Genomic DNA, 26,579 nt, shown 5'->3' with positions numbered 1-26,579 from the left:
TTCCCCAGAAGCTTCATATCTTTTCAGTAAAAATATTTTTACCTTGTGTAATAATATTTGTTTTAACAACATTGCCCGCCATCTCCGTTGCTTTCCAACTAACTTTCTTAAAACGCATAAAACTAAAGACATGCAGATTGCGTCAATAGAATTAGATACTTTTAGTGGGACAACTACATTTTAAATAACTTAGTCGTCGACTATTAACTCCTCTACGTTCTTTCAATCATTTTAGACCGAATCGGGTTAACAAACCTGTCAAAGTTGAAGAAAGTATAAAAGAATCGTTGTTGGTGTTATCAATGTTGGTATGTTAAAATTTTTCTTCAAACGTTGAACCTGTTTTTACTTGTTCAAAGGAATAAAATTGTCACGTGAAAGGACCGTAGCGAGAATAACACGATAAACTCAAACGAATAATCAGATTGAAAATGTGGAAGAGCATAAAAATATCACGATACACGCTCAACTCCATAATGTTCGCAATTAATAATAATTCGTAATCCACGAAAAGAGCCGGTGCATGAAGGCGAGTTACCGTCGGTTGGCGAAACAAAGCGATAGAGGGTCCCGCAGGCCAAAGTTATTATTCGCGTATCGCGGAAATCGTTTCATTATCCGCTCGCGAAGCTGTAATCGCGCATTGTGTGCTAAATGCGCGTAACGTGGCCGGAGAACCCCCTGCGGAGACTTGGCTAGAACCGATTCTGTTTGACTGGAGGTTGCTCGACAGAGCGGCGCCAACCGGTTGCCGCGGCAGCTGGCTTCCTTCCATCGATCTCCACGACTGGACTCTGACTACGAGAACCGATCGTGCCACGTCTCCGGGCGGCGCTGAAGAACGCCGAACATCGCTTTGACGTGCACCGGCTTACAAAAGTATTCGAATATTTGGCGTAGAAAATTTTTACATTCGTATTGCGCGTACTATACGAAACATAAAAAAATTTCATTAACTTTGTAACGAAAGACGACGATGTCAATATTGGTGTTGGTGAAATTCCAGACAAATTGAAAGATGTACATTGCGTTCTGGTATATACATAAAGAATTTCTATAAATATTCAAACATATCACAGAAAATTATTGCACGAAGCCTACACGTATATATTATGTGTGTCATATAAATCATTTTGAAATTTCATCAGCGCTGTAATGAGACACGACAGTTATGATTATATTGGTCAAATCTGAAACTAATTTGAAGATGTATATAGAAGTTCCAATCTGTGTGTTCGTAAAAGGTTTCTATAAGCATTTGAACATCTATCATACAAAATTTCTGTGCATATATTCTGCATGTCATATAAATCATTTTGAAATTTCATCAGTACTATAATGACACGACTGTCATGAGTATATTGGTAAAATTAGAAACAATCTGACTATAGAAGTTGCAAGATGCTATAAGTATGTTTCACTAAAAATTAGTATACATAGCTATCCTAATATAATAACTATGTTAAGAATATAGTAAGTATTATATTATAATATTGAGATTTATTAACAAAATTAATAATAGCTCTTAAATACTTTTGTGATCTATACGAAATACACACACACACACACACATATATATATATTGAATATCTTCCAATTTCTACGTATATTTTTAGATTTATTTCAAACTTCATCAATAAGATCATCGTTGGTTACGTAATTTCAAAATGTTTCGTATGACACACATAATATATTCATAAAAGATGTCTACAAGTGTTCGAATAGTTTCATGAGTCTGTGTATCGATAAATGCGTGTTGGAGTGGCGGCTTCTCGAGAAGCCTGACACGGACAGGCAACGAGCCACGGAACGTCGTCTGTGCTTCGTTCCTTGTTCTTTTTTTTTTCTTTTCTTTTTGTTTCTTTCTTCCGGTTGGTTCACTGTCGCTCGTGGCTGGTGTATCAAGATTGATTTATGCCGGTACATCTAGTGGGCGGTCATCGACAAAATGTTGTGGGACGTATTGTCGATGCTGTGTATGACTGGTATGATTTGTGTCGAGAATATAGTGGGTGAGATTGATCGTGAGTTGGTCTTGAATCGCTGAATGCGCGGCGGATAATATTTAGCAGCGAGTTTGGTATGGTTTGAGGGTGTTTGGTGTTGTAATGCAAGTGTGGGATGAGAGTTGGTGGAAGACGACTTGCGTGATTCTACGTTTTTAAATCTTCTGGTGTGGATTGTTTTTTTCTTCGTGCTTATCGATATTGTTTAAAGCGGTAAAATTTGTTTAATTAATAATTTAATTTCAAAGCCGTTTTATCGCGGTCATAAATATTATACATACTCTTTATTCGAAAAATCTGACAGTTTCTCCTTTACTTAGCATTTTGCATTTTAAAACACTTATGACAAGAATGAAACAACAGATTTGTAACAAAATAACTAGAAACTAAAAGCAGAGAAGAGCATCTAATTTATATTAAATATGTCAGTGTATATCCGTGGACTAAATAAGTTTTTGGTGACTTTATGGATTATGGATGTTCAAAGTTGCAACGCATAATTTTACTGCGAAATATTAATTATATTGAATCTGTAAACATTCATTATCCACAGAAATAGGATTTAATCTATACGTATTGCGTGAACGTATCGTATGTATGTATTCATTTGCCCAAGAAAATGGATTTAGTTTGCACATACAGGCGTGGTTGATGAGATTGGAATAGTTAATTTCAACGATATGTTTGTTATCAGTATGCTACATTTTTTTATTGTTGAGGTTGAGGTTGACTGATTGAAGAACGAGTGGATGAATTTGTAATAGAAAAGTATAATGAAATAATTAAAGGTATAAGTATAAGTTTATGCTGACTCAAGTCCTTACTCTCTTAGTGTTACTAGACAATGGAATCGATAGGGAGCATGTTCATATATTTATAGCAAAAAGACATTACTAAAAAAGTTAATCCTATAGTTTTAGCTAGAGACTACAGGGAACATAAATAGAAATCTGTTTATTAGTTCCTTTGTTCCTAGACCTTGTAACCCAAAACATAATGTATATTCAAAGATAGAATAATATGCACCTCTCCTTATTTAGAATATTTCTGCGTAATAGCAGTCTGCAGGTCACAGATATACATAAATAAAGATGTAGAGTTTTTCTTGAAGTAGTTACTTCGACATTTATGATGCAAAAAATTAAGTCTACTGAGAGAATATGAAACGAATGTTCGCTGAAAGTTGGTACTTACAGATTTATATTGTAGATCAATGAAACTGGTGATATAAAACGAGTATCCCCAAGAGCTGAAATTCAAATGCATTCTAGGGAAAATAACCGTGCCGATGAAGTGTGGAATTCAAGGAATGCAATAAGAATCGAAAGCAACTGATCATAAATCACTGTTTCGTACGAACGTGTAATCTGCTAGAACTTCAACGAGATTACACAGGGGGCTAATAAATGACGACTTAAAAAACACTCGATTTGTTTCCTTAATTTAAGTTAGAAATCAGAAAATTGTAAGAAATTCCTGTTAAATTTATTTTAGAAAGTTCTCTATCATTGAGCACAGAAAAATTACAAACTATGGAAACAAAAACTTCGTATCTTTAAATGGAAATAATAAGAACAACTGATCTGATAACTGTACTGGCCATCCATTAACAGTTGGTATATTAGAAAGAGGGTAAGATTATTTACTATGAATATAATAAATCAAATACAGCAATGTAAAATGTAAAATACATATTGTTCCTGGTTGGCCATTAAACACAGTAGCCAAAGAGAAATATCCAGAGTTTTGTAATAAAATAATATTAGATTAAAAAGTATATCAATCTTCAATCATCAGTTGGCACGTAGTAATCTATACTATCTAAAATATATTCAATCTTAGTTGGTACATTCTATTCCGTCTAATACCATCGTCCGGATATCGTTTATCTTGATACTCTTAATGTTAAAAAACTAAATGAAAAACCGAATGAACGCTGGTAACCTGTAAAGGATTGAAAGAATCCATTCTCCAAAAAATACAAATTATAACATTACTTAAATTATAATAAAACGTCGTAAAGAATTGTAATTGATTTTCACAAAGACAGCTCTCGGACATTTCTTACATTTTACTGCGAAACTTTCGAACAGATATTTTGTATTGAATTCAATCGTGAATTAAAAGTATACGAAACCATCGTTCGATCGGCGAAGAAACGATTCGACAGCGAAATATCGAATTTGATTTGGTACACAAAGCGTACAAGTACCCATAGAAATCCATCAAATGTAAAATCAGCTGGTTGCATCATGCCGCCTCCGCCGCTGGTGCAGCAGGAGGAAAAAATTCTTTTAAAACTAGTCATAGCGCATACATATCCCGCAGAAACGATCGTGCGTTCGATGTGTAGAAGATATCGATGATGCAACGATGCATTTCCAAGGTATCTCAACCGAGGACGCCATTACTGTAAAATCGAAAATACCCGGTTCGTCGTAAAATTCAAATAAGCGTTGCCGGTCGAAAGTGGTTCGGTTGCGTGGTAAAACGTAGCATTTATTTCGATAAAATCGCGAAACGAGCGACCGGAAACCATCGGGTGTTAATAACCTTGGCCTGTGAAATCGAGCTGCTGAAAAATTTACTTGCAACGTGTGTTTGTTACAAAAATAGAGTTTAACGCTTCGAGCGTGCCAGCTAGAAATAAGCTGCGATCCAAGTTCCACGGGAATGGTTTAATATCAATCTATTCTTGACTACAATACTTTTTTCCATGAGACACTTGCTACGTGCTTAATGTTTCCAGTCAGCTGGCTTGGAATTTGTAATATAGGGTCATGATCTTCTTTCCTTTTTCTTGTTTTTAATTAATTATATACAGTTGTATTATTCGCTATAGTGACGACTCAGATGTACATTGGCGACTCACAATCAGCCGAAATCATCGATTGAACTTCTATATTTGAAAGGAAGTGGTTTGTTTGAGATTACTAACAACTTTAGCAATTGTAGGATTTTATATGGATTTTTGTAATTAGAGGAAAAGCGAATATTAAAGTGTAATCTAGCAGTGGAAAATTTGTTACAATGTAAAATAAGATACGGTCCATGGTTTTCTATTAAGAAATGTATTAAAATTAAATTAAATTGCCTTTACAGGGAATTTGAATATCTATTTTCATAAAAATTATCTTTCATAGTTAGCGATACATAGGAGAAATAAATCAGGATATTAATAAGTAGATAATAAGCAATAATGTTAAAAATTATAATAATATTACAGCAGACGTGGGAATAGTATATTAAAAATATATAGACAGTACGAACACACAGTGAACAATAATCAGGCAACAATTGTAAAACGCAATGTCTAATCCCTTATTTTCTTTATTATTGGCGTAGAGTGATCAATATCCATCTTGTTTAAACGTTTTGAAAATGCATAATGTATCAACGTAGCAATAAATCAAGAGCTGTCGGTTTACGTATATCGAAGAGATTATATTCAGAAAATTTATGGCTAGGTATTAAACGTAATTTACTGCATTTAGTCAGTAACTTTTCTTACACGATTATTCTTGGAATAGATGTTAAAATGTATTAGGATACTGTTGGAATCTTGCATATTATTATTATAGAAAAATAACATACCATGCTAAACGAAAGGTGAAATAATAATATATGAAAATGACTAACAAGATATTAAGTTTAATCTGTAAAACATCTAATACCGTTACGTATTGTACATACTTTGATTCGCTAACGGTTCATACTACTGTGTCCGTGTATAATTTGCTCGATCTACTAGCCAACGTTAGGTTAGAGGAGCAAGCTGGATGAAATGAATTATATTTCTTGGATCCTTTTTACGTAAAATTTCAATTAAGTAACTTTTTGTAAATAAATTATTTACGCATTTCAATCTATAGAAAATGTTCTTCATATAATTCTTTGTCTACTTTATTACTTTGCAAAATAAGAAATTCTAATAGTCATTTATGTTACATAATCCTAATGTGAAGCACACTAAAAAATAACTAATGATTCTAGCCAACAATGGCTAAAATTTTCCAATAAGTTAATACTATGCTATTTGCGACGAAACGAATGGATTAGTTTCCACATTATAGCATACAATGCCTGTCAGATAATCCTTTTCATTTCCAAATCGTTCGATTCTACGCCTTTCGCTCAAGCATGAACGTTGTCCAGCCCTATTTCGCGGCTATAAAGTCTAGATAACCACGACACGCATGATTTCTTACCTAATTCACGGAAACGAATATAACGAGAAGCATGAAAATATCTCGCGTAGCCAGTGTGTTCACCTCGGCTGTTTCAAGGATCATCCCTCTGGCCATCGACAATCACTTACTCGACAATTATACTTGCATCGAAGGAATAACGTTTACGCCTTGATACGATGTAACGATAGTAGGCGATACACGACCCCTTAAGCAGTTTTGCTGGCGAATAAAGTTCCTTGTGTGGTTTCTCCATCGTAGTTATAGAGCGGGGAGAGAATTTCAAGAAGGGAATTAATGGATACAATTTAAAAAACGAACCGATGAATCCAACACGAGTCTTCTTCTTTTTTCTTACGCTTGTTAGATATGAAACGATATAGTGTAATAAAACAAAGCTGCTCTATTCGAAAATAAGAGTTTGAAAAATAGAAAGTTCGAGGTAAACGATTAATAATTATTCAGCTATTTAGGGATAGCACAAAAAGTAGCTAATTATCTACTAATGATATACAATATATATATATAATAATAATATTCTTTCGATTACAACGACTTCTAACAAAATATCATTCTAATTATATACAAATTACTATAACAATATAAAATATTAAAATTTGTACATCGACGCTATCACGGAGCATAACGAAGAAAGAAGAAAGAAGATCGAGAAAACAGAAACGTAGGAAACGAGATAAGAAACGAGGAAAGGAGAAAGAAAAGTAACGCATAGCAAGCAGCGATGCGACGATAGCTGAGCTACGCGGCCGTAAATCGCTCAGATCGTTGAATTAATCGATTGGTAAATAGCAGTTTGATTGCATGACACGTTTGTTAATGAATTCACATAATTCCTGACCGCGATCTCCGCAAGCTTTTCAGCTTTCGTCTTGGCTCTCTTTTTCCGTTGGAAAGTGACATACGAGCAACGCGGTTCTTTCTTTACTCTGTTCGTACGGCCCGCGTTCCGAGCGAGCATCTAAACGATATCCGGTGACCCGACGTTCGTTTCTTGCCGTACGCCACGCCGACCGAACGTTCTTCAAGATTTATGGAACGACCGAGCGCAGTGACGGATGTTTTGCTGGACGAACGGCGAAAATATCCCGCGAGACGATTCTTCCAGTACTTATGGGACAAAACAGACGTCTTTCGATAGGAAGTCGAACTCTCACGTGAAATATAGGGATAGAATGCGATCCCCTACATTCAGGAGTATCTCTACATACATTTTATAATATGAAATAATGATCGGATATCCTGGAATTATCTTAAAGCGCCTTGTAATAAATAATGAGACGAAGAGAGAGAATAAGTAAAATCGTACAACGATCAGCTGGATTTATTGTACATCTAACAACTGTTGTGTTCATATTTGGTAATATGAGAAATACTTAAGAAACTACATACGAATCGACAACATTGTTTGTTGTATTAGTGCTATATTACAATATGGTATAAAGGAATGTTAAATTTCTCAATTCGCACTTTTACTTTCCAAGTTTTATATGTTGCGATATGAAAAAAACGAGAAGATCAAATACCTTAAAATTTATAGAAATAATATAGTACGTTAATACTCCATAAAGCAACTTTATAGATGAAATAAAAGAAGAAGATGAATAAAACTGTAGTGAAGGGGATTGAAAATGATCATTTCTATTAATAAAAAATATATTTATATATAGATACTTCTTTATACTTCCAAGAACGTGGTCAAGTCGAATGAATTTCGAATCCTCATTCTCGAAACAATAGACGAAGAACAATTGGTAATTGGAGAGCACTCTATTCACAAATCTTCGTAACCGCAAAGTCAACGGTTTCCCTTGTCCCGCGGTCGTTAAACTTTCGAAAATTGGCGGCAAGTCTCGAAATCTGAAACAATCAAGACACGACCTCGAACGAAAGGATTTCATTTCCAATCGTTTCTACGGCATTGCGTAACCTTGACGAATCGTCCGCAGAGTATGTTTCAGTCTATGGAGCCGGCGCGGCGTAAAACGAAGGGACACAAAGAGCTCCCTTTCACGTTTTTCGCGTTGGCGACTCGCGCTAATTGGCTTCCACGGAACACGTAATGAAACGTAAATATTTTCCGTCAGTCTGCCCTGTCTGTTCCTGTCCCCCAATTTTCCCTTCTCTCTCTCCCTCTCTCTCTCTCCCTCTCTTTCTCTTTCTCTCTGTATCCCTTTTTTATCCCACACGCAGTTTATCCAGACGCTAAGAGAAGGAGGCACAGAGGTATCGACGATGATGAGGTTATTTTGAAAAATGATAAAACGATCGGTCCATCGGCCTGACCTTTAAGCGATTCTAAAAGAGAGGAACTTAAATACTAATGGGAAACTGGTTAATGGAGGACCGGGCGGCGACCTTTCGAAAACAATCGATCGCCGCGCGGTTGGTCCCGGTTCTGAACGAGGAACGAGCCTTCCGAGTGAAAGTCCCCCATAGCATTGGTAGCATTCCGTCTTGTTTATTCGCCGATATAGAAGCTGTTAAAGTGGGTCAGCTGCAGGCGTTGCACCACCTTCCTTCTAGCGTATCAGTTTCCGTTTCGTGCCGGCAGGATCCTGCGATAGGGCGAATGTCGATAGTGCAACGGATTGCGTTGAACGGTTAGTACGAATGTCGAGGGATTATTTCGAAAAAAATTAGTTTTCCGCACGATACGTGGATGGGGTTGATGGGGAGGAGAATTTTGTGGGAGAAGCGAAGAAATCACACCTACTTGGTGCGATATTAATTATGAAGGCTAGGGAGAATTAGGAAGGATTAATATTGGGTTTAATATTTTTTTAATTTGAATGTACTATTTAGTAATATTTGGGACATCTTTAGTAACTCAAATGAGTAATTTAACCATTAGTTCAAATGAATTAAATTTGGTAGTATTATTGCTTGCACGTGGAATTGTAATTAAATGTTAAACAGAACTTTGTAAATTTTCTTCTTCATAGAAAATTTATTATTGATTTCTTTTAATTTATAGAAGGAATAATATGTTCCAATAACTTAAAAGTTTAGAGGTATTGTAACAGAGCGATAATTCCAGGCATAAGTGAATAGGAGAAGTTACAACATTTTCTTCCTATCTGTATAAGACTTGTTTCTTAAAAAGATTATATTAAATCCTGGGTTTACAATTTTTTGGTTTCTCTACAAGATAATCTTTTAATAAATTGTAAAGTTTCTAAGCGAATTTATGCCTTTCATCATATACGTTAAACTTTATCTTATCTATTGTTGTGTAATAATTGTGATTGTTCATCTTTTGATAAATCTGACGAGAAATTGCTTCTTATTTCTTAAAGTATCTCTCTATAATAATATACAAAATGAAACAATCTGGCTGCAGTGTAATTGAATACAAAAGGTTACGGTAATTTGAAGATGCGATGGGATCATATAGTCCCGAACACAATGGAAGGATTAAATTGGATTCTAATTTTATCTATACTTCGTAGTATCTTCATTTTAATCAAAGAAGATTCTAATGATACTTTGAAGGAATTCGCTATTATTCTCTAAAACGAGTCAAGAGATTTATATTTCGATTATCTTTAGCCACGGAATTCATTAGGGATGGAGCAATGGGACTGGCTACTATGTAGCATTTATTTGACATAATTAATAGTCGAATTGCTACGCAACTGTGTTGCATTTCCTTAGCAGCTGGGATCATTTATTTCGCTCGTTCCGCGTGTCTGTCGAGCGATCTATACCATCGTGATCCTTTTGTGTCTGCATCGTGGTATTGTCGTCAGATCTATTAAAAAGTCCCAGGGATATTTCGTTGCATCGTAAAAGATTGGTTAAGAAGCTATTTGAAAGCCGCTTCAGAAATTAAAACCTTTTTCTTATAATCGTTTACATAATTCAGAAGTCGGATTTCGTTGCCAATAAAAAGGTATCGTTCTTTATATCGCGCTTCTTTTGTGGTGTGAAAGTTAGCAAATACTTCAAAGAAAAAGATGAGAATCGAATGTAACGTTAAAAATTACTATCTTATAATTAAGATAGCGTATTAAAATCTTGCAATCAAGACAGATATTATCAATAAATAAAATGTACAAATTTGGTCGACGATTAAATAAAACAAGTGCGTGTAATTACCAACCGTACTAAGCTACTTTTATCGTCTTCGCTTAACGTTTAACACGTTCATATCTAAATCGTATCATAAAATCCTATTTCATCCAATACTATTATATATCTTGTTCTATCATTGCTGCGATGCTAAATTTCGTCACTATGTTCTTCAGTTCTACTTTCTATGTACATATTTTGTTACTTCGTGTTTAATATTAGAGTATTTTGTCATAAATAGTATGACACGTAAGAAAAGTATTCGTCCTATAGTAGCCTCCAAAATAAAATGACAAATATTTCTCGAATTCATTTTAATCTTTCGAAAAACCTGATCCAAAACCTTTACCCAATTATTTCCTTTACTCAAATACTACATGTTCCTTTCCACAAAATCGTTTCGAGTCAACTCTTAAACAATAGTCGTTGTAAGAGAACCACGTTACAGGAAAACGCAGTCAAACTTAACTAATAACGTCATTAAAGCGTTTGCGCCTTTCCTAAACGAATCTCGCGATCGCCTCTCCATTATGGACATCTCTCGGAGTCTCGAGAATGTCTGCGTTTATTGTTCAGGTACCGGAAGTGAGGCTGCAGCAATCGATGCACAATGTCGAATGACGCGAGGTCGCAAGTGATCGATGGTTTGGCCGATCAACGCGACGATCATCGATCATCTGACTCGCGCAGACGTCGCGTCTCTTTCTCGCCGCTTCCTTCCTGCAAAATCCGCCGTCTCTTTTTTTCTTTTCGAATGATGTCGCTCGACTGGTATTCGGCGGCAGGTACATCGATTATTAGACGTATCTCAAGTAGCTTCGTCGAACGGTTTTAGATTTTTGTAATGGTAATAGAGGTAGAGGAAGTTTCTTTGAGGAAAACTTGGAATATCGTGATGGAAATTTTTGATGGGGTCGATGGCACGTGAAAGAAATTTGGTATTGATAGATCGCGCATATTTATGCAAATTTATATTTGTATAACGTGTTGTAATACATGTAATATATTTAAAAAATTGTACTTTTAGGCAGAAGATCGCTTGATTTACATTCGACCTACTACATTTTGCATATTTCGTATATCTTTGTATATTATGTCCATTCTGTACACCTGTTTGTATTTGACTTCTCATGAATGTATAAAAATCCGAACTAGAATTATTAATATAATGGCTGCATTATGCTAGTTTTAGAAGTTGTTTATATTGGGATAGATTCGTAAATAAGTATAAGTAACGACGTACTTCAACAAATTGCTGCTGAATTAACCGATATATATATATATAATTATTTTTGACAAAGCTGGTTTTAATTTAAATATATTATATCCTCTTTACAAAAATATTCAGAAAACATTTTTGTCATGATTAATTGACGAAAGAAAATATTTTGCCACAGTCCGAAAAACGTCCGACCACTGGTAAGTGTTAATATTCTTTTGAGATTTTTAGAAAGTATTACGATAGTTATTGGTAGATACAAAATATTGTATAATGCCTTAACACGAAAGAATTTTCTGTTACTCGTTTATTTCAAAGACAATTGTATCGGAAAATTATATCGGTAGTTTGTATCTTTCTTCTTCTTTGATTTCTAGTTTTATTTTCTAATAAAATATCTACTTCGAACTGTAATCACTATTTTTTGGAAAATGTAATCTACTCTCTGTAATGTAATCTAATAATTATATCGTTGCAGCAAGAAAAAAACTGAACGGACGGAATATCACCGTAGATTTGTATTTAGAAACTTGTTTATCTTTTAAGCTTCTCATAAATTACGAACTAAAAATTCCTTGCTAATAATTAATAATTAATAATTTGTCGAGACGAAACTAATCAATATTATTTTTACGAATAATATTATTTATCAAGTACGTCAGTTAAATGTGATTTTCACTGCAAACAAGCGACAAATTCCTTAAATGGAAGATATGAAAATTTCTAGCTCTTGAAGCATCATCCTCTTTAATCATTAGTGTCATTCATTATACGCATACAATGAAACGAAATATACCTTATTTACTTATTAATAACTGCACAGCCGATAGTCAAGCATCATCCAATCAATTCCCGATTCTAAATGCCTCGAATCGACATCTTCTCACTTGGTTACGAAATATTAAGAAGTGCAACGTAAATTTGCATTGGCTAAACAACATCGATTTCCTTTTTCGCGCATTTTACACGATCGTGTCTCGCGGGGATCTCCTCTTGGACGGGGGGCAAACGTGGCATTTCTATCACGGCGAATTCATTAACGAACTTTCCACTTGTCATGTTCCGAAGAACACAAGAGTACTTACTTGGTATCCATCTATCATAAGTAAACGCTAACCTCTCGCTTTATGCAAATATCGTAACCCATAGGAAGGTGGTCAGAAGGCGAACATTGCATCGGAGAAACGCAATGCTGTTCCGTTCGTTGGTTTTAAATACAATTACCATCATCATACGATCGATAATATGACAAGTTGAAAGTAACGAAAGATTTACTTAAGGCCTATAAATAGATAAGATATTGATTTATTGTTGTGAAATAATTTGCCAATTGGCGAACGTGAAATAAGAAAGAGGTCAAAAGTCCTTCAGTTATTGAAACGAAGAATTCTTTAAAATTTCTATCCGCGATCGTTACAATGTGTTTCACCTGTTCGTTCAAATAGAACATGTAATATATTACAGTAAATGATTCTAGAGATAATAATGTGTAGAAACCAGGGAGAAAAAGAAGACGAATTTGAAGGACTTACGATGATGGAACGAAATATGATCACGCGATTCCTCCTTTAACGTTTTATAAGTACATCGTAGCTCGAAGTAGATAAATTTAAATCATAATTTACCTCATTCTGATCTAAACATATCACAGTATTTAAACATGCTACGTATTTCTAAGATAGAGTTGAAATCTTTACCCTAAATTTATTAAACAAGGTGCAAGCTTACAGAGATTTCGATTATTAATTACCAACGTTAATTTCGTTATCGCAAACTAATGATCTAACTAACCAAGGAATAGAACTGAAATTCGAAACAAAGCTAATTATGCTAACTGCGATGGTTGTCTGTAATCGAATAAATAATAGGCAATTCATCATACGACGAACACAACCCCGAAAATCAATCAGCCAAGCCGTGTCGTTCAAACAAACAACGTACATGACATCGATTTACTCGAGTCATTCTCGATGCACGAGGACACCCATAACGAAACACGGCGTGTCACAAGAAGATGAAGTAAGAATATCGAAGGTGTCCAATAAAAAGGCGCTGTGCCGGCCGGAAGACGCTTCTCCGACACGCGTATCTCCGAGACCACAAAGTGGCCGCCATAAAATCGCTCAGTCTCTCTCTCTGATTTCCAGAAGGAAGACCGGTGCGGTCCACGCTGCGTCTTATAAATCTCGCTGCTGAGAATGTCACATAAACGTCGAGCATGTCCCATACGCGACGACCTTCCGCGATCCGTTCCACGCCGCGTTGGTGATTACAATTTATTTCTCGACATCCAAATATAGTTTCCATTGATTTCCTTGGACATCGGCTACGACCTGGCCTGGAGGACTTCCTTCGTGCCAGACTCTGTGTCGTCGTACGTAAGTATCTACGTACCTACGTGCTCCACGAGGACCCGAACATTCATGCAAATCTCGGTGCTGAGCGAGGTCCCGAGCGAAGTCCCTCTCTTTTTCTCTCTTTCGTCTTCCATCTTGCTCTCCCTTTACCTCTATTTTATTCCGTCTCGTTCTCTCTGTCGGAATGGCGCAGAGTGCTGAAAACGTATGGACTTCGTTACTGTCGGTGGACACGGTTATCTACGAGTGGTAGAGAACTCTTCCTGAATAAACACCAGTGGCCAGAGGGCTGATGTTCGACTTCTATATTACACGAGGAATCTTAGCCACGCCAGTGGCATCGGGGTCTTCCTGGACAGGGAGAAGGTGGCGGGTCATCGAACGAGAAAGACTTTCTACTTTTGTGTTGTACACGGCCACCGAGTCTCGTACCACTGGGCTCTCTCCTTCCTGGACGATGTAGATTACCCGCGGAGCATCTCTCCGTACAACGAGATACCAACCAAGCGATAAGCCGCTACCGTGCAACCTGCTTCATACGCTCTCGTCTTTCCTGCCCTCTGAACGTTCTCGCTGCTTCAAACGTGCTTTTCGATAGAATGGGGTTAAGGATCAAAAGCGGAGGATGGAATTCGCGATATCTGCGAATTCTTCTTCGGTTTTGGTTAAGTGCTTTTGCGGAGGATTCATGGGTCCCATTACTGACGTCTAACATTTGAATGCATCGACTCGATTACATTTAAAGGAAGATGACCTACTTGGGCGTGAACGAAGCTAACAAGGGACATGCCCGATTTTTAGATTGCTCGTTCATTTATCTTAATTTTATTTATCGATACGCTGCGATCTATGCACAAAAGGCAACGTACTGATGAAAACACGATTGAAACTCGAAGCATCAAAAATGTGTCACATACGAAAGACTTTTCTCGGTCGTTTCATGTGTTAAACAATCTGCTTCGCGAATTTCATAGTAGCCAATACAAAATCGTAAGTAAATCGTAGTAGCCAGTGAACCGTCTAAACTTGCATATCAAACATACGAAAGCCAAACATCGGTATTTCCCATTGCATCATTAATCGAAATAAGTCAGTCCCGTGATCCATAAAGTCAGTGGCGCGAGCTTCAGCGTCATGGACCATCGTTACGTTTAATCGAGACTCGAGGTCCGGATTCGTATGATACATATCGTGTATTATTATTCCTCGAAGCTGTCCAATTACCTTAGCCGGCAGTGCAGTACGCGCTAATGGATCGAGAAGCATGGCACGTCGTCGTGGCGGTTTCCCCGCGGCTCGCCACGACGCGACGTATGCCGTTCCTGGATTTCTTTGGCGGATTTCCAAACGCGCCGAATGAGCCGAACCAGGCTCGCCCCCTCCTCCCTCTCTGCACTCCACCCTCCGGCCCCTTCCCGCAGGAAAAGTTACGTTTACCTAAGGTTTTGATCCTATTTCCGTGCGGGTCGCTGACCTCCTCTCTTCTGCGACCTCCCTCTCTGTTTTTCATCGTTGTCGTTTCTCTCCTATGGTCTCTCTTTGTCCTTTTCGCTTGCCCACTTTCACGCCTTTTCCTTGGATAATCTTCTGTCGGTTTTTCTAGATCTAGTAGCCTTCGTCTCTCTTTTTCTCGCGTAAGGATGGAACGATGCGGATCATTCGATTTTCCATTGCTCGATCTGGATCTTCGGATGAGTGTTTACGACGATTCCCGTAGAATTAATGCTTGTTTTTTGTGCGAATTTCTTTCTTTGGTTTTTTGGTTTTTACAAGTATTATAAATTTCATGGCTTATACTATTATACGTTATCGTTACATTACGGACTGAACAAATTCACGTTTCTATCGGCGTAACTGAAGAATGGAAGGTAAAGTAGACTTGAAGCGGTATTACAGTTTGGTGTATAACATTTGTATTTTTGCATATTTATGCGCGTGCTATGCATCTTTACATGCTTCGAGTTTCCATAAATATTTCAGTTGCCCAGTCTAGTTGTTATATTGCAACGTAATGTAATTATTAAAATTTATTGAAATTTGAATAGTTGAACGTATAACCTATAGATTACAATTATGAGCCACTCGATGACTTAATCGACTAACTCAATATTTTGAAAAATTAAAAACGACCCACTTTGATCGTATTGATCACAAGTTGCGATTACAAAATATATACGTATATATACATATATCGCAAAAATAAAAAATAAAAAATAGCTGGCAAGATATTCGTAGATCCGACAGCATTGTTTCCACGCATAAATTAACAAAACGCCGCCGATGAAACCAAGGATACATTATCATTCGCTCGATTACGAGCCATTTTACGAGCGGATTCTCTGACGGCGCAATAATTTCTAATCAAAAGACTTTCTGCGAACCTATGGCAGAAAGCGCGCGATCGCGACCAGCTTTCCACCAGGATCATTTCCCGGTAGTTACGTGATGGTCTTCCGCGTGTTTCGCATTTCCACGCCGGTCCTCCATCACTCGTTTCTTTTTCTTCCTCCTGTCGGCCGTTTCTCGTCGCTACTTCGTTTCAGCCTCTTGTCCTGCGCCCAACGAACCTCTTAACGTTTCTCCTCGCACTATACACCTGTCAGACGCCTCGTAATTGTGAGACGACTTTATAGCTCGAACTGATATCCGCGAAGATAGCAGCGCGTCCGCTCGGTGATCAAGCGACCTGCGTTGGACGACAGAACGCTATGGAAATAAACGACGCCGATCGTAAAATATCTTTAGAAACGGAAATCGCTGGTCCAAGCGTTACAAGGAATTTGCATCAGTTATTATATCTAGTAAATCGCGTGATAGAAGATTTCCGTAAGTACGTAAAATTCTGATGGTTGGACGAGTCAGCCACGAAATGTAAAGAGCGACACTGCACGTTCGATTTAGATGCGATAGCATTGAGCGAAGGTTGTTTGAAAGATGGTGATGGAGGATTATGTTTGTTGAGAGAAGATGAATGCTTGCCACGGTGTTTAACCCTTTTACAGTGTAACACGAAAGAGACGCGGATAAGCTGTTAAATATAGTGCATCGTACATTTTACATGCTAAATGTCGTCATATGTAACACAAAAGTTAAAAATACTTGTTTTTGTATGTTTGTTTAATTCGTACATCGTCTTATTCATTACTGTAAAAGTGTTTCTAAATTACTTCAGGGGAACGTATCTTGTATATTTGATATGAGAAATGTAAAATATCTTAAGGTTAAACAAATATGTGGAAAAATAATTATTGTCTACATAATTAGTTCTGAATTCTTTGTCATTTTAATGCAGCATTAAAGAGTTAACTCTTAACTATTGGAGGATGGAAAATTGTCAGGGTTGAACAACGATTAAAAATTCGAAAAATATTCGTGAACTACTAAACTATGAAATTAGAGAAGAACAAAGGAAAAGAATTCACAGAATAGATAGAATAATACAACTTTCGTTCAATAAATCTCCCGTCAATTTCGGTATAAACGATGATGCTTAAACTACTTGATAGACCATCGTAAATCGTCTGGTAATATTAAATTTTATTGCATGAGTGATAGAAATCTACGTTCGACATTGATAGAACATTGATAAATATCTAACATTTTAAATATAACCGTTATCTGTTCTGTAAATCTTTCGAGTTTAAATTAAATGATAATTTCCGAATCCTTCTTATGTAAAAATTCTCTACGTCCAATACGATTTTTACAAATAAAGTAAACCATTTCTGCACAAGAATAAAATTCGAAAGAAGTTTAACGATGAATAACGATAGAGAAAAAAAAAGGAGCACATCGGTTCCATCGAAACGGTCCCGATCTCGATCTTCTCACGTGCAACACAACGAGAAGCAATAACAATAAAGTAGAATGAATCGCCGCGAAACGCCAGTTACGCGAAACCATCGATCTCCTGTTAACGACGCGGGCAGGCGTTCCTACACGACCACCATAAGCAAGATCCGTCTTTCGTCGATCTTCATTGAGCGGAATCGCACGAAAAAGCAGGAGGATCGAACGACCGATGTCGGCGACACGAAAAATTAATCGGCTCTTTCCAGAGTGGCTGCCCCTCGGCATTCCACCTCGTTCGCCACATCGTACGTCCTCGTCCCCCTAGTTGTTCGTCCTTTTCCTTTCGCTATAACCGTCCTACTGGTTGCTCTTCGCTAGCAAGAACCGTCGAAACGCCCCGGAGACGATCGCTGATTAAAGAAACAGCTAATTAATGATTAGCGCGCTGCATCAAAAATAGCGATGCCTTTTTTTGCCATGCTGAGATTACCATCGCCGGACAGACCAGGGGAAAGAAGTGGAAGACTCGCGAACGATGTTTTACAACGGAAGAACTTGAAGGCTTTGAGAATGCTACGTGAATGTAAATAGAAGCTCCATTTTGACTTTAAACCCTGCTGCCGATCTACGATCTTGCGATCTTCCGATAAAGAAACGATTTAACACGATCTTTCCTCGTATAATCACCTTAAAAGGTATCACACCAGGTAGCCTTCGATTGCATCTAAAATGCGAAGTGCGCGAAGTTTCGTCAAGGTTGACGTCGATGGCGTTTCGTCACGATCATGTACGCTCACGCTCGAGCGGAATACAGAGATAGAAGAGAGCGTAAAAGAGGAACGGACACGCTGTACGGCTAGCACTATATTATAATTGCATTTCTTACGACTCGCGAGTGATATAGTAAAAGGAAAAAGCCCGCGCCCAGGTTTTCTGTACACAGAAACACGTACGATACTTGGTGTGTATAGGCCACCCAACGTTCGAGTGGAACGTTTCGAGAATATGCTGGTCGCGGCATTAATTATCCAGTGATCACTCCTTTGTAATTAATTGACCGATCGACCTCCTTCGGTGCTAGAGATAAGAAAAATGAATGCGCCGTGGAATCGTTTCCCGTAAGCGGACGAGAGGAAAGAATACGATATAGGCGAGAGAGGCTGGGATCGAAACTCGATATAATCCTTGCTACGAGACTCGAACGTCGAACAGTCCCATTCGTGGGATTGCCAGTATCGATGTTACGGAGGAACGTGCGTTAACGTGCTGCACGTGCAAAATAAGGAAGTTGCTGATGTTACTACTAGATGTATTTAATAATTGATACAAGCTTTTGGTCTTAGGTATACAAGCTTAGGTCTTGGTAGCATGAAGTTGATTACCATGGACAATTTCATCCTGTGCGATGACACTTGTATTTGTAGTCTTCCAACATTTTGTTCTTATATGACGAATTTATTATCTAGTACGAAGTAATTGTACTATTCGATTTCGACCTATCTTCTAACTAACGATCCTAATGTACTTTCATTCTTTCGTTAAGACACGCGCATCTTTTCCATTGAAGCTCGAAAGGTGTGTATTTGCGGAGTTTATTTTAAATCGTAAAAGTAGATTGACGTAACTGATACAGTAATTGTCGCCGTGTTGCTAAGAAGGTACAAACGAAAGAGGATGGTTGTGCAAGACTAAGATCGCCGATTACAGTCGAACACTTCACGAAACGATAACAACGATACATGACTCTAATGACAAAGAAGACCGATATGTAACTTCCCAGCCTAATAGACGTTTGTACTTCACGATTACATCAAACTCTATCACCATCTTCATAATCTGACAACGGTTCCATCGCCGATTATCATCGAACGTTTCAAGAAACGACATCGATATATGACTCTAATAACAAGGAAGATTGCACTATAATTTCCAAATCTCAAAAACGTTAATACTTCACAATTACGTTAAACTCCATCGTCCCCCTCACATCCCAACAACGTTACCATTACCGACCATCATCAAACCTTTGACGATACCTGTGACGTCTGTCGATTTAAACCACCAGACGGACATCAATCTCCCATGGTATTCGTCGTATGAGTTCAGTACTCTCTGCGGTGTGCTTTCCCAGCTGCGTACAGTACCACGGGGTGCCGAAAAACGAAGAAACGGCACCGGTGCACGGCTCGGTGGACCGTTAGTGGTGCGCAGCGTCGGTAGATTAGGTTCGCGTCGGGGCACCGACGGCGACCGTCCGCATCGCGATAAACATCGATATTTTCTCTTCCGCATACCGATTTCGCGGCTGGACGTGACCCGGTGGGCAGAAATTGCGGCGTGCGGTCGATACTCGATACGATAATGGGCAACGACGCAGAGAAATTTCTCCGCCGTAGATCTCGGCTACGTAGCGGACGTGTTCGTCGATCCTGTACCTTCGGATTTTCTGTTTCTCCTCCCCACACCCCCATCCCTTTTCTTCCCTCTTTTACGTTTTCCCTGCTCGATTTCTGAGATACGAATCGGTGGAAAAAATTGAAAAAATCGCGAGTGGAACGATATGTTTCAGACCGGAGGTCGTAATTTTAGCGAAACTTTTAGATGAATATTATATGCGACGTTTACTCGTGATGTAGCTTCTATGGTGGTTCTGGGGATTCTTCCTTGGCTGCTGAATTTTGACGAGAATTATATTTAGATTAAATTTTGTTATTGGTAAACTGCGGATATTTACGTGTTCTTGGGAAACTTAAAGATGCAAGGGTGTACAGAATGGACGTAACGCGTAAAAATATATGGAACATCTGGAATAAAGTAATGGTTATAACATATAGTAGTATTTATGCTAACAAAAACATGAAATTGCAGAAACGCAGTCTAGTTATTGATCGTTGGTTAAGATTTGTGTAAGCGTGTGAGAGAAAATTGGGAGTTCGATGATCGTAGGGATGATATAAATAGTAATAAAGTACGATGACAAAATGAAAAGCAAATAAACTGGGGGTATAAGTATATGTAAGTTTTAAATCACATGACGTTAGAGAGGGACGATTGAAGAAACGTTTTAGTCCTTTATAATGCCGTGTGACTCATCGTTAGAAGTTACACATCCATATGCATGTTCCTTTAAATTTTGTTTTATCTACTTATCGCTACTCCATTCACTTCTTATAGTTCTTATTAGTGCTCCATTTATTCGTACAATTCAAGAAACTTAGTACGTTTATAGAATTCTTTTCCGTAGTTTCAGATTATGCCGAAGATCGTTAAATGCAAATTGGGAAAACTAAATTACGATAGATGTAGAATTCAGAATAATAGATATTTCTGAACTTTCTACATTTGTTTTGTATCTAACTTTCTCTTTTGTTTAGATTCGTGTAACTCCGCTTCTCTCTATATGTTTCATAAATCTCTACAACTGTTCTATCTTTGACTTGCCGTTCGTATTTCAATGCATCATTACTACTATCATTCTCTTGTAAACTATTTTTCGTTATACTGTTTCTTGTATTACAATCACCCGGCTGTAGGTATGTTCATATATAGTATCTAGTTTAGACTGTCTCACGTTCGCGCTACATGATACGTTATGCCTAATTTATAGGTACTAAAAATGTTGCTATTACTTACAGCGATCTTTTAGAATTACACTTTATTACACACGTACTTACATATTATCCATTTACATTTCTCATATTTCATGTACTTTAGAGTTTCAAATTGCATTCGATCATGTAACAAGGAAAAATTGGATTCTACCGTTATGAATCGTCTATTATTTATAAAACGAAATAAACGATGCGATAAATACAGCTTCAAAAATACTATTCATCGATCGATGTTTTAAGATACGTTCAGAGTGAGAGCCAATAATAGAATAGTAAACCGCATTGCACATTTATCCGATACTTATCGAGTAATGGCTTATCATATATGGCGTATGCATAGCAGTTACCACGCTGCGTGAATTGAAACGGCGAATTGAAATTTGCTGTCGGCAAATAAGGGAAAGGCTTGAAATCTTCGAACACGCACGCCTGAGTTTCTACCGGATCGTCGCGTCCGAGTTGAAACTCTCGTGTAAACTTTTTGCTCGAATCGTTCGCGTTATCGTGCGACTTTTTGCTAGCGAAAACGCTTTCTATCTCGTAAACTAATAATTTCGAAATTTATTGTTACTATACGCTTGTTAATGTAATCGTCCACTTTGACAGATTTTATGAATCGTTTGTTTACAATTTTTTATATAGTGCGTTTAAGCGGTAGTACTTTATGAAATACGAAGTAAATTTTGAAGAAGCATGCACTGTTTGGATGTCAAATTGGAATCAGTTCTTACACATACGGTTAAATTAAATGTGTACTTTAATAGAAGCGAAGGAAAAGAATTAATCGAGTGATAGCAATGCTTTCAAATTACTCTTAGCAATTACAATTCTTTTAATTAATTCATATTCGATAAGCTACTTTCCAAAGATGTTTATAAATAGAGTAGAACTGCACTTATTGAAACGGAAGTTAATATTCACTGAAATGAACTTATCCAAACGGAACTCCTACTATGTAAACGAAAAATCGGAAATAATGGAGAGAATCGGTAGATTCAATAAATGCAGATAAACAAAGTTCTGGTTCTATTTTTTAAATAATGTATCTATATTGGCATAATTCCATTGAATGAAGTTACTACATAAAAGAATATGCATCACACATGTATTAAAGTTAAAAAATAGATTGAGATGAAATAATTTGCCGGCTTTAAATTAACACAGAAACAATTCGATGTAAAAGATAAATTAATATAATTCTTATCAACAAATGAATTTAAAAATACGCGTCACAAACCAAAGGAGCAGCCAACGCAAGAAACCTTCCGACCTTAAAACGTTAGAATAGGATAACAGTTAACTACTAAGCCGATTCCCTTGAATAGGTTGATCGGTCTAGGAATCGACAAATAATGGTCTACTTCTTCGGCTAACACGCCACCTAATCGAGCAACGGTCAATTAAGTATTCACCTTACAACGCATTAGCGTGGACGACAATTACTCTTCGTCCCATTTCGCGACGCAGTCCACGATCCACGCTCGCGCACATTCGGAATACACATCACCATCCAAGAGGCGACTCGCTTGGAACAGATAGCATACGTTAAAGCCAGACTAACCAGGCTGGTTCATGTTCTGTGTGAACCTCAAACTGAAACGCGATTCATCGCAAATTGACGCAAACGCGCTTGGCCGAGATCACGTATTCTCAAAGCAGCCCTTTCGAGGATGCTTCGAGAAACACATCGTCGCATGTCCTCTACCCGGTCCATTCACCCTCGAGATATCATCCCCTGTTCTCCTCTGTTTGCCCATCACTTGAACCGTGCTACTACGATCCTACGCGTTCGAGGCAACCTGCTGTTTGGTTCTGGTCGTTTCTCTTCGAGCGTTGGATTCGCTCCTTGCGTCTGTTCGTCTCTTTCCATGGATCTGTTGCTTTGGCTCATAGCGAAAGTCTTTTCGGGACTGAAGAGAACATCCGTGGAGCACGTGTTCGTTTCGCAAGAGCTACGTCAATATTGACGCATCCTCCGTGTAAGTCGGCAAACGCGCTTCTGAAATCCGCGACGACCAACTTCGATGACACCTGTCACGATCTGCGCGAAGAAGAGGGCGGTTTCTGCCAGAATGTTAGAGACTTAGAATTTTTATTGGTTCTTATAGAATGATGTCTTGGAAAGAAGTTGAATTTGCAGGTTGAGCTTTGTACAAATTAATGCGCTGGCATTGTTTAATTTAATCTGACACCTTCGATTCCTTTTCGAATAACCGAGTGAATTCTTGTTGGATATAGGAAGAGACAAATGGATAACAGGGTATTTGGATATCGGGATATGAGAATAAAATACGAATTTGGACATAGCAATATATAAATAACTAAGCGAGTACTTTTTGGATATAGGAAAGGTTAAAAGAATAGAAAAGAGTCTCTTAAATAAAAGAGCGGTTGAAATAAAAATTTATTGAATGAACGAATGTCAGTTTATCTTCAAATTTCTCGTAATTTTCTATTATTTTGAAAATGAAAATCGCATGAAAATCATGATAACCTACATTTCCCTCCTTTTATAGAGGAACAATTTCAACAGAAAAATCCAATACGCTGTCAGTCGATCGCATACTCCCATATATCTAGGATTCCTTTTTTTATTGGATTGTAAGATTAAATATATGATTTTGACATACACTGATTCTCATAATATTTATTTTCAGAAAGTCTATTAGCCTAACAGGTTTATTTTCTTTCATAACTATTGTATATTTGCGTACCTATTTTTAGTTACCAAGTTGCATAAAAATCGGGCAATCGACAAAAATGCTGTTATGTACTCAGTAGAGTTATTTACATAGTAAAACATATAAAATAGTACTTATACCTATCAAATTCTTTGGCGTCTCATACATTCCACAAAATTGCACTATTCTGCATTAAACTTAACGTCAAATTCCTCGCGCGCGGCGCGGCGCAAGAAAACGAGCTCGCTTACGCGCACGCGCATTTTTACGGTTGCTCGGAGGCGAGAGCGCATGCGCGCCGCGTCAGAACGCGTACGGAATGGGACGGAGCGCGGTAATTAAAATGCTACGTACGAACCGCGCGGTACGGAGCTCGAAGCTCCCTTTCTTTCTCCGGCAAATAAATTCAACGGCGGCAGCTCGTTCCTCTTCGTTCCACAGGCGGTTTCCCTGGAAATCGTCGACACAGCCGGGGCTGCTACGACGTTGCCCCGCTGAAAAGAAATAAAAGCAAGAGAGAAAGAGAGTGAGAAGAAGGGAGGGGGGAGAAAGAGAGGCGGAAAAAAAGAATTGCAGCTCGTAACTGGCGAGAGAGCGCTTGTGGCGACAGCGATACTAATTTCACCTCTGCATTCCATCGCCCCGTTGGCCTGTTGCCTTAAGGCACGCCTCGTTCACGCTTGTCGTTGCCGCACGGACTAAAGGACAGATTTTTCGCCGCGGAACCGCGAAACAAGAATTTGTAACGAATGCCACTGATACCGTTTATCTTGCCGCCTTTGTTACGGATTATTTATGTTTGGCTTGAAAATGTTATTCATATCGTTACGTCCCTCCAATTCTAACATGGATATAGCTACATATACGAGTACAAATAATAATATATATATTACAGGATATATAGGATTTACTGTAAAATTCTTTGGGGACCTGTATGATCGTTTTGGTACGCTCCTTCTTGTGATGGAAACTCTGCTTGGTTAACGAGTGATCGCCGCCTATAAGAACTAACGTCTTGTATGTCTTTTTAAACGGAGCTAACTTCTAACATAGACAGCGAAAAACCTTCGAGTCAGACATTTAGTTAAAATTTTACGCAGGTATATTTCTTCGAGTTGCTCGTAAATATGTATAGCATATCGTATTTTAGAGTCGAATGCTTAATAGTTTTCGAAATATCCACGATTATATTATTGTGACGACTAGCGTGATAAAGGGAAGTCGAGGCATTCAGGTTTTCCTTTTATGTTATAAAGACACTACTCCTTTTTCAAGGAAGATAATTTCGAATCTCTAAGAAAAGTGCAAAAACTTCGAGTCAACGATTTCATTGAAACTTGAAATTAAATATTATAGATTTAAATATTTACTTATCGCTAATGTTTCACTATTGTAAAATAAAGTTGTGGCACAATGTCTTTATTTTTTTCATTAATAACGTTTTGATATAAAATAATTTGCAATGGAAAGTTTTCTGGAATAAATTCATAGACGATAAGTCGCTAGAGTACTAGCAGAAAAGTACACAAAAGGTATGTTCGCAGTAATGTCTATGGATATACATATGTATATGCGGTAGAAATCACTGGTGAATTAAGACCTAGCAGGAGTTCTTTTTATGATGTAAGATGAAATAAAGGAAGGCGGATATGATACATAATAGTACTTCTTATCATTGTTCTACATATATCTGTCTTCTTGGTAACAATAGGTTATGTGGTTTCTTAATTAGAATCGTTCTTTACAACGGGAACTCTTTCATGATTTTCTCATGACGTTCTGACTGTTCTTTGTGTACATACATTCACGTATGATCGTTTTTAAGAATATTCTAATATCGCACGATCCTTTTGTCTTCTATTAAAAACTTCCGTTGTGAAACTTGCTAAGGATAATTCTTGTAACATTGCACGTGTTACACTCGAGAGAATATACCTTTCATTAGACAATATTATCCTTCTTCGACGACAGGTGTTCTCCGTTTCACAGATTTAACCTTTGATTGGTAATATAATTAAAAACTCATCTGGACATAATTAAAATATTGTATTTGAAACTTCAATTTTATTTCCACGGTATCGTCCCGTTCCATTAATTTAATTCTCCTGTATTTAATTCTTTTTATTAAATAATCATTTGTCTTGCATAAAAGAAGGTTTCATTCTATTTGCAATCTTACTTATCAGATCAGACAAGCTAATTACAACCATAATGTGATTGAAAATTTATTATTGTTGCCACCAGTGTTACATTGTATCAATGAACACATTCATTGCATAAGATACGGCCAACTCTTTCCTAGATTTTCCTTATCCTAAAGATGAGATTTTAATTAATAGTACTTAACATACTGTTTATCGTGTCGTTTCTTTTCTTCAATCTCTTTGCGCAAACGCATAGATTTAAAAACACAATAGATACGTACAATTAAGATCTAACAACAAGTAAGATAATTAAATGAACGCAACGTATAGATACATCAGTAGCAGTGGAAGTGTCAAAAGTTAAAATCTCGTGTTTGTAATGTACTTTGCAGCATCTTTCTAAACAAAATTCAATTTATTACTGTTTACGTGATAATGATCCTAATTTGCATTACCAATGTGATCAATGGGTTAACGCGGAGAATATTCT

At 37.4% G+C, this 26,579-nt stretch overlaps 1 protein-coding gene and 1 long non-coding RNA gene across 2 annotated transcripts in view; both read left to right on the top strand.

Annotated features, from left to right (window-relative positions):
* The window catches only part of Mesr6 (misexpression suppressor of ras 6), a 470,406-nt gene that overhangs the window by 92,514 nt on the left and 351,313 nt on the right, over positions 1-26,579 (top strand). The gene's annotated exons all lie outside the window — the stretch shown is intronic.
* Positions 1,726-3,854, top strand: LOC139998174 (uncharacterized). The gene is made up of 2 exons (XR_011803203.1): positions 1,726-3,188; positions 3,278-3,854. It is a non-coding gene; the product is annotated as an uncharacterized lncRNA (long non-coding RNA).

The sequence above is a fragment of the Bombus fervidus genome, chromosome 2, assembly GCF_041682495.2.
Source record: "Bombus fervidus isolate BK054 chromosome 2, iyBomFerv1, whole genome shotgun sequence".
Classification (NCBI taxonomy): Eukaryota; Metazoa; Arthropoda; class Insecta; order Hymenoptera; family Apidae; genus Bombus; species Bombus fervidus.
The sequence above is the reverse complement of the archived record's forward strand: the minus strand, read 5'-3'. Positions and strand labels throughout refer to the sequence as shown.